Source organism: Ovis canadensis, chromosome 2, assembly GCF_042477335.2.
Source record: "Ovis canadensis isolate MfBH-ARS-UI-01 breed Bighorn chromosome 2, ARS-UI_OviCan_v2, whole genome shotgun sequence".
Classification (NCBI taxonomy): domain Eukaryota; kingdom Metazoa; phylum Chordata; class Mammalia; order Artiodactyla; family Bovidae; genus Ovis; species Ovis canadensis.
In genome coordinates, this window is record NC_091246.1 from 79,386,670 (window position 1) to 79,404,990 (window position 18,321).

Genomic DNA, 18,321 nt, shown 5'->3' on the forward strand with positions numbered 1-18,321 from the left:
TCCCTTTGCACTACTACTACACTGAATAATTGTCATAGTTTCAAAATACATCTTTCTATCTCACAGCGTAAGTACTTAAATGTTGTTGTTGTTCTTCAAGACTGCCTTGGCTATTTCTGGTCATTAAAATTTTCATATACATCAACTCCCACATGCTCATAGGTGCATATGAGCATACACACACACACACAGGATACCCACAGTGATTCAGATTGGGGTTCAATTGAATCTGTAGATCAACTGGGCAGAATTGACATTTTCATAATTCTAAATATTCCAAACCCACAAACACTCTTCAATATTTATCAATATTATTCAGTGCTATACACTGCGGAGATCTTACACATTTTCATGTAACTTAAAGTTTGTGATGTTGTGTGTTGTGTTCTGTGCTTAGTCACTCAGTTGTGTCTGACTTTGTGAAACCATGGACTGTAGTCCACCAGTCTCCTCTGTCTGCGGATTCTCCAGGCAAGAATACTGGCGTGGGTAGCCATTCCTTTCTCCAGGGGATCTTCCCAATCCAGGGTGTGAACCCAGCTCTCCTGCATTGCAGGTGGATTCTTTACTGTCTGAGCCACTAGGAAAGCTTACACAGTAAAGAATCCGCTTGCAATGCAGGATACCTGGGTTTGACCCCTGGATTGGGAAGATCCCTTGGAGTAGGGAATGGATACCCACTCCAGTTTTCTTGCCTGGAGAATCCTATGGACAGAGGAGCCTGGTAGGCTACAGTCCATTTGGTTAGGAAGAGTCACACTGGAATGAGCGACTAAAGTTTTGATGTTATGGAAATAAAAATACACCAGACTTTTTCTATTGTTTATTGGAAATACAAGTGTATTCTGTTACCTTAGTAATATTATGAATAATTCTAATAACTTTTCTTGTAAGTTCCCTTGGGTTTCCTCTATCACAGTCACATTATCTGTGAAAAGTAACACTTTTATTTTTTCATTTCAAATTATTATTCCTTTCATTTCTTTATGGCACTGCCAGGACCTTGGTTCAATGTGGAATAGAGGTAGTTATATTACATATCAATTTATATCCTTCTATCACTGCTACGTCTTCAACCTCAGAGGGGACTCTTTCAACCCAGATATAGGGTTGCTTGATATAGTTTTTTTTTTTTTTTGGTAGATCTTCTTAATCAGATTAAAGATATTGCCTTTTATTTTTACTTGTATGAGAATTTTCAGTCATTACTGGATGTTCAGTTTTGTCAAATAATTTTTCTGAATCTATTGAAATTATCATATAAATGATCCTTCTCTTTCCTTTCCCTATATATAGTGATGCATTTGAGTGTTTGATGTTTAAAATTCTATAGTTTTCAAATAGTTTTATAAAAACCCAAACATACAGATAAGGTGAGATAATTTTACAGGGAACACATATATTAACAGCAACCACATCTTGTGATTGTTAAGATTTTTCTACAATTGTGTCATCACATAATTATCCATCTCTCCATGCACCAATCCATATTTTTAAAAAATTATTACTAAATGCTCAACCAATCCTGAACCAAATTCCCCTTGGTTTTGTATGTTATCTTTTTTTTTTTTTAGTATTTCTGGGAAGACTTATTGCTACTTTGTTAGATACTTAGAGCCATCTTTGGAAATCGTCTGTATATTTTCTTTCTTTCTTTCTTTTTGTGCTGTCCTTTGTCATGTTTTTGTACGCCAGGTATATTAACCTCATAAAATGAATTACCAAGCATTTCGCTTTCTCTTTGTTGAGAAACTTTCCTTGGTGAGGAAAGTTTACATAAGATTCTAGGATTCAAATCTTTTTTAAATTTAGGGGATAAGTCAGTAATATAGTTAGCTGGGACTAAAATTTTATTTCCAGGAAGGTTTTCACATAGATTCAATTAATTTAATAAATATAACTATTTAGAGTTTATATTCTTTTTTTTTTTAGTTTTCAAAATATTTGTCCTTTTCTAAATCAGTTTTAATGGAGAGAAGTTATTCATCATTTATTCTTTTGAGTTTTTAATGTCTGCAGTATAGTGATGCTACCATTTTCTTTCTTGTTTATACTTTATGCTTTCTTTATTTGTCCATGGCTGGTCATACTATAATTTTACCAATTGTTTTAAGGAAAAAATATTGGAATTGTTCTTTTGTTACCTTTTGTCTTCCATGTTTTTGATTTCTGCTCTTATTTCCTTCTTCTATTTATCAGGTTTGAATCACCATTTTTTAATTCATTTATTAAGAAGTTGTGTTTCTAATAAGTGTATTTAAAACTATAACTTCTCCTCTTAGCACTGCTTTAAATGTATTCTATGGGTCTTGACATGTTCCATTACAATAATCCAATGCAAATACTTATTTCCTTTCTGATTTCTTCCTTAAAAAATGAGGTATTTTAAGCTGTACTGCTTAATTCCCAAACAGTTTGATATGATTTTGTTTCTTGTTGTTATTGTTCCTTATTTCTAATGATTAATAAAAATATTCTGAATCATTTTATATTTATTAGGCTTTCATTATTACTCATCTTACTGGCTGTTTTGGTAAATATCTCATGTAAATTTCAAAGAATATGTATTCTTTTATGTTGGGGTAAAATACTCTAAAATAACTAAGTAAAGTTAGTTAATTATCTAATTGCTTTTTTTTTTTAACAACTTCTCATTATATTTTGTTTGTTTGCCCTTGAAGCAATGTTTAAATACATTTCTCAGATTTTGGTTTTGAGCTCCCTGCATCATGCAGTAAATTTCCACTGGCTATACAATTTTACATGTGGTAATGTACATGTTTTATTGGATTCATGCTGTCTTCCTCTATTTCTGTGCATTTTTGCTTGATATATTTTGAAGCTATAGCATTTGATTGAGCTAGACTTAGAAATGCATAACTTTTTCTAGTAGAATGATCGTCTTACCATTTCAAAATATTTCCTTTAGTCTCCATTAATAATACTTTTCTTGAAGTCAATTTTAATATCAGCATAACTTCAACTAATGCTTGTTTTGTTGGTAGATTCAAGGGATTAGATTAAATAGATTCAAGGAATTAGATAAAAATTCAAGGGACTAGATCGGATAGACAGAGTGCCTGATGAACTATGGACAGAAATTCCTAACATTGTACAGGAGGCACTGATAAAGACCATCCCCAAGAAAAAGAAATGCGAAAAGGCAAAATGGTGATCTGAGGAGGCCTTACAAATAGCTGTGAAAAGAAGAGAAGTGAAAGGTAAAGGAGAAAAGGAAAGATATACCCATTTGAATGGAGAGTTCCAAAGAATAGCAAAGAGAGATAAAGAAAGCCTTCCTCAGGGATCAATGCAAAGAAATAGAGGAAAACAGTATAATGAGAAAGAGTACTGATTTATTCAAGAAAATCAGAGATACCAAGTGAATATTTCATGCAAAGATGGGCACAATAAAGGACAGAAATGGTATAGACCTAACAGAGCAGAAAATGTTAAGAAGAGGTGGAAGGAATACATAGAAGAACTATACAAAAAAAGATCTTCATGACCCAGATAGTCACAATGGCATGATCACTCACCTAGAGCCATACGTGCTGGAATGTGAAGTCAAGTGGGTCTTAGGAAGCATAACTATGAATAAAGCTAGTGAACATGATGGAATTCCAGTTGAGCTATTTCAAATCCTAAAAGATGATGCTGTGAAAGTGCTATGCTCAATATGCCAGCAAATTTGGAAAACTCAGCAGTGGCCACAGGACTGGAAAAGGTCTGTTTTCATTCCAGTCCCATGGAAAGACAATGCAAAACAATGCTCAAACTAAGATTGCAACTGCACTCATCTCATACACTAGCAAAGTAATGCTCAAAATTCTCCAAGCCAGGCTTCAACAGTACTTAAACCATGAACTTCTGGATGTTCAAGCTGGATTTAGAAAAAGCAAAGGAACCAGGGATCAAATTGCCAACATCCTTTGGATCATAGAAAAAGCAAGAGAGTTCTAGAAAAACATCAACTTCTGCTTTATTGACTATACCAAAGCCTTTGACTGTGTGGGTCACAACAAACTGTGGGAAATTCTTCAAGAAATGTGAATACCAGACCACCTGATCTGCCCCCTGAGAAATCTGTATGCAGGTCAGGAAGCAACAGTTAGAACTGGACATGGAACAACAGACTGGTTCCAAATCGGAAAAGGAGTACATCAAGGCTGTATATTGTCCCCCTGTCTATCTAACTTATATGCAGAGTATATCATGAGAAACACTGGGAGAAATATCAATAACCTGTGATATGCAGATGACACCACCCTTATGGCAGAAAGCAAAGAAGAACTAAAGAGCCTCTTGATGAAAGTGAAAGAGGAGAAAAAAATGTTGACTTAAAACCCAATATTCAGAAAACTAAGATCATGACACCCAATGCTATCATTTTATGGCAAATAGATGGGGAGATTATGGAAACAGTGACAGACTTTATATTCTTGGGGCTCCAAAATCACTGCAGATGGTGACTGTAGCCGTGAAATTAAAAGACGTTTGCTCTTTGGAAAAGAAGTTATGACCAACCTAGACAGCATATTAAAAAGCAGAGACATTACTTTGCCAATAAAGGTCCGTCTAGTCAAACCTATGGTTTTTCCAGTAGCCATGTGTAGATGTGAGAGTTGGACTATAAAGAAAGCTGAGTGCTGAAGAATCGATGCTTTTGAACTGTGGTATTGGAGAAGACTCTCGAGAGTACCTTGGACTGCAGGAAGATTCAACCAGAACATCCTAAAGGAAATCAGTCCTGAATATGCATTGGAAGGACTGATGCTGAAGCTGAAACTCCAATATTTTGGCCACCTGATGTGAAAAACTAACTCATTGGAAATGACCCTGATACTGGGAAAGATTAAAGGCAGGAGGAAAAGGGGATGGCAGAGGATGAGATGGTTGGATGGCATCACTGACTCAATGGTCATGAGTCTGAGTAAGCTCTGGGAGTTGGTGATGGCATGCTGCAGTTCACGGGTTGCAAAGAGTCACACAGGACTGAATGACTGAAATGAACTGAATTGATCTTTGCATTATTGTTTCAAATCTATACTTTTACTTATATTTTAATTTGCATAGCATATTCCTGTTATTGTTGTGTATTTTCATTTATTTAAATTTGTCCATGTATTTCCTCTTTGTATAATTCTTCAGTCCTTCCTGAATTTGAGTTTCCTGCTGATAGTATTTTTCTCTGTGTTTAGTATTTCTTTTAGTAAAGCTATGCTGAAAATGAACGTTCTCAGATTTTGATGCTGTTTTCTGTTTTTTGGTCTGAAAACACTTTATTTTGCCACCTTTATTAAAACTGCATTTTCCCTGGGGATTGTCTCTTGATTGGAATTTCCATCTCCCTTAATATAACATTCAATTTGGTCTGCTGCAAGCAAAAAAACAAAACAAAACAAAACAAAACAACAAACAAAAGCTAAAATAAAATAAAAATCACCAACAATCCCTCCCAATTTTAACTTTTCCATCACATATTTCTCCTTATTCTCTTCTTTACCAGAAACTGGAATCTTTACCTGTTTCCAAAATTACCTTTCTCATCCTTGCCTTTCCCCTTTCCCACATTCCTTACTTTCTTTACAAAATCCTTTATTAATATTATTTTTGACACCTTAGTATACATATATCTTTGTTTTCTAGTAATAATATTCTTATTCTCTTTTATAGAATGCTCTTTCTTTTGCAAATGACTGGGATGGGATGTCAGTCAAAATGAATCACCTTCTCTCCACCCAGAATGCCTATGTAATCCAATCAAGGCCAAACATTTTTTTTTTTTTTTAAATATGAATCTTGAGCTAGTTGCGTAAAGACTGAAAATGATTAGAATCGATTCTTCCTGATGATGATACATTATAGAAACATTATAATTGTCCTTGTGGCCTTGATATTTCCTACTTTTTTTTTCCCCCAAACTAATGCCTGTACATAGTAAGTAGAAGAATAAAAACAATATAGTTTCCATTGGTAAGGTGTACTATAGAATTTAATTAACAAATGAATATAAAGGAGTTTCTGTAAAAGAACAACCAACAGGTTAATGAAACTTTAGTCCATGATATTTGAAGACTAGGCAAAATATTTAGGACACCAAGATCAGAACCCAAAACTGCTGTCTTCTGAAAAGGTAGCCCCTTTTACATGTTTATATACTCAATCCAAAGATGGAAAGGAAACTGATCCAAATTTTTAATATCTATATTAATTTTGTCCAGAAAGCAGATTTCTAGATCTAAGGAAACATTATTATTACTAATAACAGTGATTCTATTGGTTCCCTATACTCCATTCACTTCTTTTGGGTAACAGAATGAGAGCCAGATGGCTGGACATATGTATAAAGGGGTGTATTTTAAAATTTTGAATCTGGAATTTATATAAAAACTGTTGGTGATCTGCTTTACCCCATCGTGTGAATGGGAGGGAAACCTTATCTCCCAAATATATTCTCTTTGAAGAGAAGTCAGTCGCTAGCTTGCAAATCTTTTGAACATAAATGAATCATTTTTGGTTTTATTATGTTTTGAAATGTATACCTATGGCTCCAGGTAGTGATAAGTCTCTCTAAAGGCCTCTATCTATTTTATTAACCTTTTAGCCTCCAAATATTTTCCTTTACTGCAGATTCCAGTTTTCCATGTTCAAAAATTTCTAATTATGCAAAAACATTAAAACATTTTATCTACAGTTGCACAGTTACTGCTGTTTTGCCATAAATAAGAGATTACATTCAGTTAGACATTGATTAAAGAGAGAGCAGGCTCCATTTTACTATATTCATTCAAACATGAGATCAAGACGATCATTTAGAAGATAACTTATAAAGCTATAATGGGGATTCAAGCCTCTAAAATATCATCAGGATACGGCAAGAACACAGAATGGCACACTCAAGTAGGGATACTGCCAACACTTTCATGAATAAACTCTTTGCAAAAGCATGGTTAAATCAAAGAAAAGCTAATAAAAGATGGTAGAGCATCTTGGGGCTAAGAACAATGGTGGGCCATAACCAACCTGAAGTTAAAGGAGAAAGGGGAATGATGGGTTGCCAGAACTCAGAGATCTCTATCCCTCCCTCTGTGGAAGAAGGTCACACAACAGGAAATAAGGCCTGATATGGAGAGCATATTGATGGTTTCCAACTGTGGTGCTGGAGAAGACTCTTGAAAGTCCCTTGGACGGCAAGGAGATCAAACCAGTCAATCCTAAAGGAAATCAACCCTCAACATTCATTGGAAGGACTGATGCTAAAGCTGAACCTCCCCTACTATGGCCACCTGATAGGAAGAGCCAACTCACTGGAAAAGACCCTGATGTTGGGAAAGATGGAAGGCAGGAGGAAAAGAGGGAGACAGAGGATGAGCTGGTTGAATGGCATCACTGACTGAATGGACATGAGTTGAACAAACTCTGGGAAAGAGTGAAGGACAGGAAAGCATGGCATGCTGCAGTCCATGGAGTCATAAAGAGCCAGACATGACTTAGCAACCGAATGACAACTGAACAACAATGGAGAGCATAACCACTGCAACTTACTGCAGCCTGATAGAGAGAAAGCTGGGGAAATAAATACCTTGACTATTCTCTGATACCTTCAGCCTCCCAACTTCAGCCTTCTGCTGATGATCTTCATATGTCTAACTCATCAGGAGACCAGAAGACAAGAGACCAGTTAACTGAATCCACAAAGGCCACCAACACATTCCATGCACAGACTCTTCTGGTAAGTGAATAAGGCACCAAGTACGCAGCCCAAACACTTCCAGTAACATGTGAACTTAACCCTAGAAGTCTCTGATTCTTTGAAAGATTACTCCTAATATATTCTTTCAAGAAAAGTCTCACAGCCTGAAAGAAACACCTGAAGAATGGATGATCAATTGCTGTATAGAAATGGATATTTAGAAGTCAACCATTAAACACAAATTGATATGACTTAATGGCAAAGGTTAAATAAATCTTTTCTAATGGAGAAGGCTAAGCTTTACTTGTTCCTGGTTCCTTTGACCCATACGTGATATTCTGAATTCATCAGTTTAGACCATCAGCCAGTTTGCTTTCAATACTTTTCTTATCTCAGACAGACATTTCAAGAGTCAGGGATCCATACCATCTGGGCCAGATGTAAGGAGACCCAGTGCTGGGTGCCAAGACCATACTGCTGACACTACATTATGAAACATCTCACTCTTTCCCTGTGAGGCTTCACTGAAAAGACTTCACAGACAGTACCATATGTCAGTGAGAACTGCAAAATCTAGTCAAGAGTTTGGAGAAGGAAGTGCAAAAGCTACTAGTTTCTCATGTTATTTTGTTTCAAATCTATACTCTACCAGTGATAGGTATAGCTGATCTAAAAATGCTTTTATCTGTCATTTTTTGTTTCATTTCAAATTTTGACTGGCAGTCAATAGTAATGCAATCCAAATATGCAAAGCAATTTTATGCTACCTTCTGTCATAAATTAAAATGTTCCATTAACTAAATAAATGCTCAGTGGCATAAATCAGCCCACACTAAGTAAATCACAGTTAGTGAAAACCAAATTGTAATTCCATAAAAGTGATTAAGTGCTGGCAAGACATAGTGAGATATATTATCTGTGGTGGAAAGCATGATTATTCAATATCTGTATGTTGTATTTTAGACTGGCTAATTTCCTCCATGATAAGTATTTTTTTTTTTTACTGGAAATATTTAAAGAAAAATATATATCACATAAAATTTCTTCTTGCTTTGGAATGTTTTTTCATTGCCTCTTCATTAGAGCATACTTTGAAATATAGCTGATGATTGGTTTACAAATTTGAAAACCAATAATGGATAACATATTTACCCTAAAATGTAAATAACCTTCCTGTCAGTAGAGTCAATCATTTCTAAATTACAAAATTTATTCTCTTGAATGTGTCATGAACACTATTGTATATGTTATGAACACTACTGGACTGCTTTCAGTTATTCTTTTTAGAAACTCGTTCCTCTTCCCCCTGCCCCATCAGTTTGCTAACTACAAAAAGCCTGGGGATTTTATAAATTAATATGTGAAGGTGGTGAATTTATATTTAATAGCTTCTAAGAAATATTGATACAATCACTATATTAGATGTAAAACACAACAGCAAATAATTATAAAATACTTTTTTGTGCAAAGCATTAAATTTGTTTACTTTTGATGAACTTTAACAAATTTGTCACATAGGCTATTTAAATACCAACCTAAAAAATCTCCTTGTTTCCAGGTTTAACATAAATATTTTATTTTTTACAAAACAATCCAAGCAATCAAGTTTTAAAGAAATGTAGATGAAGTCATAGTATTCTTCACTCAAAATCCTCTAATGGTGGTCCATTTAAATTAACACAGAAGAGTGAATCTTTATAATGGTACATCCTTCCTGCTTTCCTTAAGGCTCATCCGCTCCTACTCTCACAATTGCTCAGTGTGCTTCTTATGCACTCTTACATGTTTACTAAAAATATCACACATAACAAACATGTTTACCTTTCTGCACCTCTGACCTATTCCTCAATACTCTGCAAGCAGAACTGAACACATTAACCAGGATAGCACCAAGTCCAATCTGTAGATAGCCATTCTGAGATAGTTTTAGAATTGGCTCCAGATTTTTCAGGCTATTAAATTGTAAGGCACAACATGAGATTTCTCATCTGTTAAACTCTTCATTACCCAGGGTCATATTGTTGGGGGAGTGTGTAGTTTCCTCTGCTCTGTCTCGTTGTAACAAAAATTTGAAGTGATGGACCAGTGTTACAGCACAGTTTTATTTAGAAAGTAAATAAAATACATCCTCAAGGCATGAGGGCATGCCAACCCGAAAGACGCAAAGAGAAGAGAGGCCCCTGGCCCAATTTTGGCTCCTCTTTTTACATGCTTTCTTCTCCTCCCCTGGGCCTGCCTTATATAAATTGGGCTAGCCAGGAGTGCTGTTTGTTCTACCTGAGGTCCTCACTCTGGTCCTTGGACCTTCCTTTGTTCTAGTTTTGTGGGCTTTTCTCTTCCTCATCTTTTAGCCACTGCCATTCTGGACTCCTTTTTCCGATTCTAAATACCTAACATCCCCCCACCCCACCCCATGCCCAAGAGATGGGAGGCGCAATTCTTTGGGAAAAGGGGCATCGAAGTCTTTCTGGCTACTTCCTGCTGAACTGGGATGGCGAAGGGCATTTGGCCTCCCCTTCTTGTTAATCTCACGCTCAGAGTCCTTATATCAGCGTCCATCTAAGGGTGAATGATATTTTCTGTGGTCAGCTGTATTTTCTTTTTGAACTGGCGCAGCATGTTGTAGCTTGTTGACCTGGGCAGAGACAAAATGGGTTAGACAATTGATAATACATGGATCAATCATAAGCAGCATCAATATGGTGATAACAAGAACTAGTAGGGGCATTCAGTTCAGTTCAGTTGCTCAGTCGTGTCCAACTCTTTGTGACCCCATGAATTGCAGCAATCAGGCCTCCCTGTTCATCACCAACCCCTGGAGTTTACCCCAACTCAGGTTCATCAAGTCGGTGATGCCATCCAGCCATCTCATCGTCTGTCGTCCCCTTCTCCTTCTGCCCCCAGTCCCTCCCAGAATCAGAGTCTTTTCCAATGGGTCAACTCTTCAATGAGGTGGCCAAAGTACTGGAGTTTAAGCTTTAGCATCAGTCCTTCCAAACAACACCCAGGGCTGATCTCCTTTAGAATGGGCTGGTTGGATCTCCTTGCAGGGACTTTCAAGAGTCTTTTCCAACAGCACAGTTCAAAAGCATCAGTTCTTTGGCGCTCAGCTTTCTTCACAGCCCAACTTTCACATCCATGCATGACCACTGGAAAAACCAGAGCCTTGACTAGATGTACCTTTGTTGGCAAAGTAATGTCTCTGCTTTTGAATATACTATCTAGGTTGGTCATAACTTTCCTTCCAAAGAGTAAGCGTCTTTTAATTTCATGGCTGCAATCACCATCTGCAGTGATTTTGGAGCCCCCCAAAATAAAGCCTGACACTGTTTCCACTTTTTCCACATCTATTTCCCATGAAGTGATGGGATTGGATGCCATGATCTTCGTTTTCTGAATGTTGAGCTTTAAGCCAACTTTTTCACTCTCCTCTTTCACTTTCATCAAAAGGCTTTTTAGTTCCTCTTCACTTTATGCCATAAGGGTGGTGTCATCTGCATATCTGAGGTTATTGATATTTCTCCCCGCAATCTTGATTCCAGCTTGTGCTTCTTCCAGTCCAGTGTTTCTCATGATGTACTCTGCATAGAAGTTAAACAAACAGGGTGACAATATACAGCCTTGACATACTCCTTTACCTATTTGGAACCAGTCTATTGTTCCATATCCAGCTCTAACTGTTGCTTCCTGACCTGCATACAGGTTTCTCAAGAGGCAGGTTAGGTGGTCTGGTATTCCCATCTCTTTCAGAATTTTCCACAGTTCATTGTGATCCACACGGTCAAAGGCTTTGGCATAGTCAATAAAGCAGAAATAGATGTTTCTCTGGAACTCTCTTGCTTTTTTGATGATCCAGCAGATGTTAGCAATTTGACCTCTGTTTCCTCTGCCTTTTCTAAAACCAGCTTGAACATCAGGAAGTTCACGGTTCACGTATTGCTGAAGTCTGGCTTGGAGAATATTGAGCATTACTTTACTAACGTGTGAGATGAGTGCAATAGTGTGGTAGTTTGAGCATTCTTTGGGATTGCCTTTCTTTGGGATTGGAATGAAAACTGACCTTTTCCAGTCCTATGGCCACTGCTGAGTTTTCCAAATTTGCTGGCATATTGAGTACAGCAGTTTCACAGCACCATCATTTAGGATTTGAAATAACTCAACTGGAATTCCATCACCTCCATTAGCTTTGTTTGTAGTGATGCTTTCTAAGGCCCACTTGACTTCACATTCCAGGATGTCTGGCTCTAGATGACTGATCATGCCATCATGATTATCTTGGTTGTGAAGAGCTGTTTTGTAGGGACATTAGTCAACTCCAAATTTCCCATTGCCAGGAGGATCCCCAAAGAGAGTTTGTAGCCACCCCAGGAACTCCCCATCTCTTTCTTTGAGATCCTGTAGGGTCTGAATGTTTTTCTTGAGGACTCTGAGACTTTTTTTTTTAACTTAGCTGAAGGTATTTACCCAGAAACAACACATCTCATTCAAGATGGCTCAAGTCTCTTCTTGTTAAGGGATCAGAAGATATATCTCCTTTTTGAAGTAGAACCCCTGCCAAGCTGTGTTGGCTTGTTAGAGCTGTCCTGAGAAATCTTATCCCCAGAAACTTAATTTTGGTGGTGTTTATTAGAATGGTACTCATTTGTAGTTCAGGATAGGTATCTGAAATCTCCCAGGGGCTCACAGATGTATTGAGTGTCCTCTTCTGTTTTATTCCATGGCTTGACTTGTGAGTAGTGAATTCAGGAGTCATGTCCTGGTATCTTGACTGCTGTGGGGGTAGGAAGTATTACAGGGTAGGGGCCCTTCCATGTGGTCTAGAGTTGAGCCTTTGAGGACCCATCTTTCCAGACTTTCATTGGGACTTGAGTCCCTGGAGCATATAGTGGTGACTCTTTAGAAGTTTCTGGGTCCTGGTTGGCACCCCTCAAGCGTATATCTTGTTGGAATTGCCCAATGGCCATGGTATAAGACCAGAGGGTCTGAGCCTCTGTATCTAGGAAAAGATCATTGATATAAACAAAAGGTCTCCAATATAGCATCTCATAAGGACTAAGAGCAACCTGTTCCTTAGGGACAATAAGGTTGTGGAGGAGAGCTATTGGTAAAGCCTCCTTCCTTCCCAGGAAGGTCTCCTGGGTTACCTTTTTTATTGCTGATTTTAATAATTGGTTGGCTCTTTCTACTTTTCCTGAAGACTGAGGACTCCAGACACAATGGAGATAATGCATAATGCCCAATGCTTTAGAGACCCTTTGAGTGATCTTAGAAGTAAATGATGTCCCATTGTAACTTTGTAATGACTTGGGCATACCAAATCTCAGAATGATTTCATGGAGCAGTTTTCTTACCATCTACTCAGCCTTCTTAGCCTGAGTGGGAGAGCCTTCAATCCATTCCATAAATGTATCTGTCATGACTAATAGGTATTTATACCCTTGAGAAACTGGCATCTAGGTGAAGTCCATCTGCCAGTCCTCTCCTGGGTAGGTCCCACATTGTTGGACAGGGTGGGCCAGTTGGGGTCTTCGAGCTCCTTGGAGGCTGTTTAATTGGCAAGTGGGACAAGAGGAGACCACTTGCCTTATAGTTGTTTGGAGGCCTGTTCCTCTGAAGGACTTTCCTAGTAATCTTTGGAGGCCTATTCCCCTAAATGAGTTGTGGCATGTAAGGAGTTAACCAACTTCCATTGGAGGTTTCCAGGAAGGAAAAGGAGTCCCTCCTTTTGGAACCACCCCATATGATCTTGAAATTGCTCACTCTTAATTTTAAGAGTCTTAACTTCAATATATGAAGGAGTTTCTGGCAAATTAGTCTGTGGAACTATGATGACAACTTATATTAGGTCATTGTTCTGCAATGCTGCTCTCTTAGTTGCCTGATCAGCTGGTTGGTTACCTTGTACCACTTCCATGCTCCCTTTTTGGTGTCCTTTATAGTGGGAGACTGAAACTTCAGCAGGCAGATGGACTGCCTCCAAGACCCTAAGGATTTGATCACCATATTTGATTGGGGACTCTCAGGTGGTCAAGTGGCCTCTTTCTTTCCAAATAGCAGCATGTGCTTGTAGCACCAGAAAGGTACACTTGGAGTCAGTGTAAATGGCTACTGTTTTTCCTTTTCCCAGCTCTAAAGCTCAAGTCAGGGCTATGAGCTCAGGTAACTGGGCCGAAGTACCCAGCAAAGGTTTAGCCTCTATGGTCTCAAAATTGGAGACTACTGCATATCCAGCTCTTATTTTTCCATCCAAGACAAAGCTACCTCCATCAGTGTACCAGATTTCCTCAGGATTGGTCAGAGGATCTTTTGCCATTTCCTCTCGGGGCTTTGTCCAGTGGTCCAAGGTTTCTAGGCAAGAGTGAAAGGAGAGAGAGCCCTTGAGGGTAGGCAGGAGGGTGGCTGGGTTAAGAAACTCACAAGGGGATATAGTGAGGCCTGGATTTTCCATCAGAACTACTTGATGTCTGAGGATTCTTTGATCAGACATCCATAAATGGCCTCTCCTATTTAGGATTTGTTTCACTTGGTGACTGATAAAAATAGTTAGTTTGCCCCCAAAAGAGAGTTTTAAGGCATCTTCTATCAGGACTGCAATAGCTGCAAGATTTCAAAGGCGGGGAAAGGTCTCTTCCCAGTAAGGGAGGAGGACACTCAGGAACCACCAGAAATTGGTGGGAAAATACGTGTCCGTCCCAGCAACAAAGAAGTGCTCTGGTAAATCTTTTAGTAACTGTTTTTCCTGTAGCGCCTAAAATGGTACAGTTTTCAGAGGTGAAGCCTCCAGAGTAGGAGGTCAGGACAGAGTAAGTAGCCCCTGTGTCAATCAAAAAATTCTCAGACCTACCTGCCACATCTAGTTGCACCCTTGGCTCCAGCGCCATGATGGTTATCTGTGACAGGCAAGCTGGCTGAAGCAGGATGCTTCAGTCCTGTTGAACTATATAGAGGGAAGGCTTGGCACTTGACCTTCAGGCTCTTGGGTCCCGAGGGCAGAATGCAACTCAATATCCCAATTTATGGCAATTGTAGCAAGCTATTTTAGGAGACTTGTCAAGGTTTGGACACTCTTTGGCCCTATGCCCCACCTGTTTATAGATTAGACATTTGCCTCCTGCCTTGTCCTTTAAGGACCTGTGGTTTGCCATAGGGCTTCCCTGGAGGGCAGCCAGCATCTGGGCATGCCTTGTCTCTCTCCTTTTCTCCTTTTCCTGGGCCTTGGCCTCCCTCCCCTCTCCTGTTCTCTATTGTAAAAGGTATTGGTGGCTGTCTGGACCATCTCATCTAAAGGGGCAGTGGGATTCTGCTGCTGTAGCTGTTATAACTGTATCCTGATGTCTGATGCACGTTGAAACAGGAATGTGTCCTTTAAAATCACCTGTCTCTTATAAGAGTATAAGTCCAGATAAGTAAACTTTTGGAGGGCCTCTTTTAGCCTTTCCAGAAAGGCAATGGGATTCTCATTGGGTTCTTGAGTTATTGCTGAGACCTTGGCATAGCTGATTACTTTTTGCTGGGCTGCTTTCAGTCCTGCCTTCAAACAGATCAGAAAATGATCCCTTTCCCAGATGTTCTCAGGGTTATTATAATACTGTTGCACAAGTTGTAGGAAACATGGAAGATGAAGGCTTGAATACCTAGAGTGATTGGATATTATACAGTATTTCTCTCCCATGGGCCAACTATTTTCTGATTGCCCCTCCAGAAGATTGTAGAGGCAATACTGTGGGTCCAGATGGGGCTCAGGAAAAGAGCATGAAACAGAAGGAAAGGGGGCAGAGCACAACTTTTGAAAGAATGACATAGACCAAGAGCATAACACAAACCGATTAAAATCAAATAGGTCCAAGATGACAAGTCAAATTCAACTAAACCTTGATCCTCAATCTGTAAGCTTACTGACACACCCCTAGGTGGCAGCATATTTCCAAGGCACCAAAGATGGAGGAGTGGGTTGTTCCCCAATGGTTGGGATGATCCTCCCCCTCATTAGCATATGAATTCACTCAACTTGCAAAAACTAGCCATGCCAGATCCCATGGTCAAGTACCTGCCCTGCAATGGCCCACACCCTGTGGAGTGTGCTTCTCTGTGGATCAGAACAAATCCACCTCTTACCTATCACTGTGTCTCTAACTGAATTTTTGCAATGAAACCTCAGAGCCTGAGCTTCATTAGGTCCTGAAGCCAGGCACCATGGGTTTTGGCCAGACTCAAGTCCTGGGAGAGAGGAGCTGAAGGACAGGAGGAAAAAGCAGTGGAAAAATGTGCCAATGAATCCCCTTCATAATCTGCCTGAAAATCTGCTAAATTCTTGACCTGTGCTCACAGTTTTCATTAGCCTGACCCATGGCACAAAGAAGATTAAGGACAGAAGAACCCCCACCAACTTGGGTAACAGCTACAAGAGCACACAGGATAGTGGAGCCTTCAGGACACACTGAGGAGTAGCCTCTCCAGAGTCCCTCAACTGCACCCACTACTGTTCGCCTGTTTGTGGGGTTTGAGGAATGTATTAAGATTTTGTTAGGCATATGTTCTTCCAGCCATAGGAGTGAGGACATCCTCCCCTAACTGAAGGTCTTCTGGAATCTGAGACTGAGCCTTGTGAGCTTTCTGCTGAGTTTGTTTTTCTGCTGTCCTGGTTTTCAGCATGATGGGCTTCTTGTCACTTCCCCTGCACTGGGTTTTCTTTGCATTCAGCTTTCACTGCAGGAGCTTTCACGGAGTTGGGCTCCCACTGTGATTGGCCTCCTCCTTGCAAGGCTTGCACTGAGGTTGTTTGAACCATATTAAATTCAATAAACGGCACCATACATGTCGGGGAAGTGTGTAATTTCTTCAATTTTGTCTCATTGCAACAAAAATTTGAAGCGACGGACCAGTATTACGGCCTTCGGGTGGACCAGTGTTATAGCCCTCAGATGCACCAGTGTTACGTCTCCGTGTTACAGCTCAGCTTTATTTAGAAAGTAAAGGAAAATACATCCTCAAGGCATGAGGGCATGCCAACTCAAAAGACGTGAAGAGAAGAGAGGCTTCTGGCTCAATTTTGGCTCCTCTTTTTATATGCTTTTTCTCCTCCCCCTGGGCATGCCCTATGTAAATTGGGCTAGCCAGGAGTGCTGTTTGTTCTACCTGAAGTCCTTGCTCAGGTCCTTGGACCTTCCTTTGTTCTACCCCTTCCTTGTCTTTTAGCCACTGCCATTCTGGACTCATTTTTCCTATTTTAACTACCTAACAATATTTTACTCACATAGTCCATTTCAAAATGCCCTCAAAATTCAAGTCTATCTATGTTCCACTCTTTCTGCTATTACTTATTAATCGGTTGCCATATATTAATATAGTTTTTTGTATATGTTCCATTCAGCCTATGCAGACATATAACATTAGTTATTGTCTGCGGATCTTGAAAGAAGTCAAGAAGGAATATTTTGGAGAAACATGCCATCTTCTATAGAAACAATGGTATGAGAGTTCTTTGCATAGTCTCTAGGCAGAGAAGAAGAATGAGAAAGTTATCTCTGCTGGCTTATCCTGTTGGTGGAATCTACTCTCAAGTGTATGCACCCAAAAGTCATTGTTCCTGTCCTCAGGGTTTTCATCTTTCCCTGTAAAGACATGATGTTTAAATGAGTCCTATCAAGGTTGTGTATTCTGTCTCCTTAGCAATTTTGCCACCTTTTAAATTAAATCCTTGGTTAGATTATCAGAACAGTCATCACTGTAACTGCAAAAGATAAAGGTATTTTGAAATATGGCACTGGAGCCCTTCATACAGCACACACATAATAGATAACTAGCTAACCAGTAACTGTCAGTCTTTTTTAAAGGCTTTTACAGATATGAACAAATCCAAACAACTGACAATTTTTATAATTACCATTTTCCCATTACCTCCAAATGCTAGAGGACTTGTACACAAATGAGTGTTACCTCTTCTTCCATATGTTCTAATCCATAATATGGAGAGAGATTAATAATTTTTATTTGATGGTATGCCAGAAGTTAATAGTACCCACTTATACCAGTAATGGGGTCCTTGTGGCCATCTAGTTAAGGAGTGATCTAGATCTAAATTTCAACCTGAGGTTGCCTTCCAAGGCCTTCTTTCACAATCACATGTACTCACTGACAGCACCTAAAAGCAAAGCCTTAGAAAAAAAGATTTAGATGTGGCAGTTTACATGGAAAGAGATTACTTTTTAAAAAAAATTGAGAAAGATAAGCAGAGTGAGATAGAAAAGTAGGGTTAAGAAACTAAAGATGTCTAACTAAACTCGTTAGTGTTTTGAGTAACTGGAATTAACTCCCTCTGTGATGAGTGAAAGTCATTCAGTTATGTCCAACTCTTTGCAACGCTATGGACTATAGAGTCCACGGAATTCTCCAGGTCAGAATGCTGGAGTGGGTAGCCTTCCCCTGCTCCAGGGAGCTTTCCAACCCAGAGATCGAACCCAGGTGTCCCGCATTGCAGGTGGATTCTCTACCACCTGAGCCACTCCCTCTAGTATATTCTAAATCACTGTGTAGAATATACTTCTGGTCAATTCCTATGCATAAGAAGGCTTAAGTTTGATCTCTCAACCCCCTTTCAATTATTTGAGAATCACTCACCACAATTC

The 18,321-nt window shown here is 39.1% G+C and overlaps 1 pseudogene; it reads right to left on the reverse strand.

Annotated features, from left to right (window-relative positions):
* The window catches only part of LOC138432370 (serine/threonine-protein kinase Nek4-like), a 97,900-nt pseudogene extending 83,323 nt beyond the window's left edge, over window positions 1–14,577 (reverse strand).
* Window positions 14,578–18,321: the final 3,744 nt, after the last annotated feature.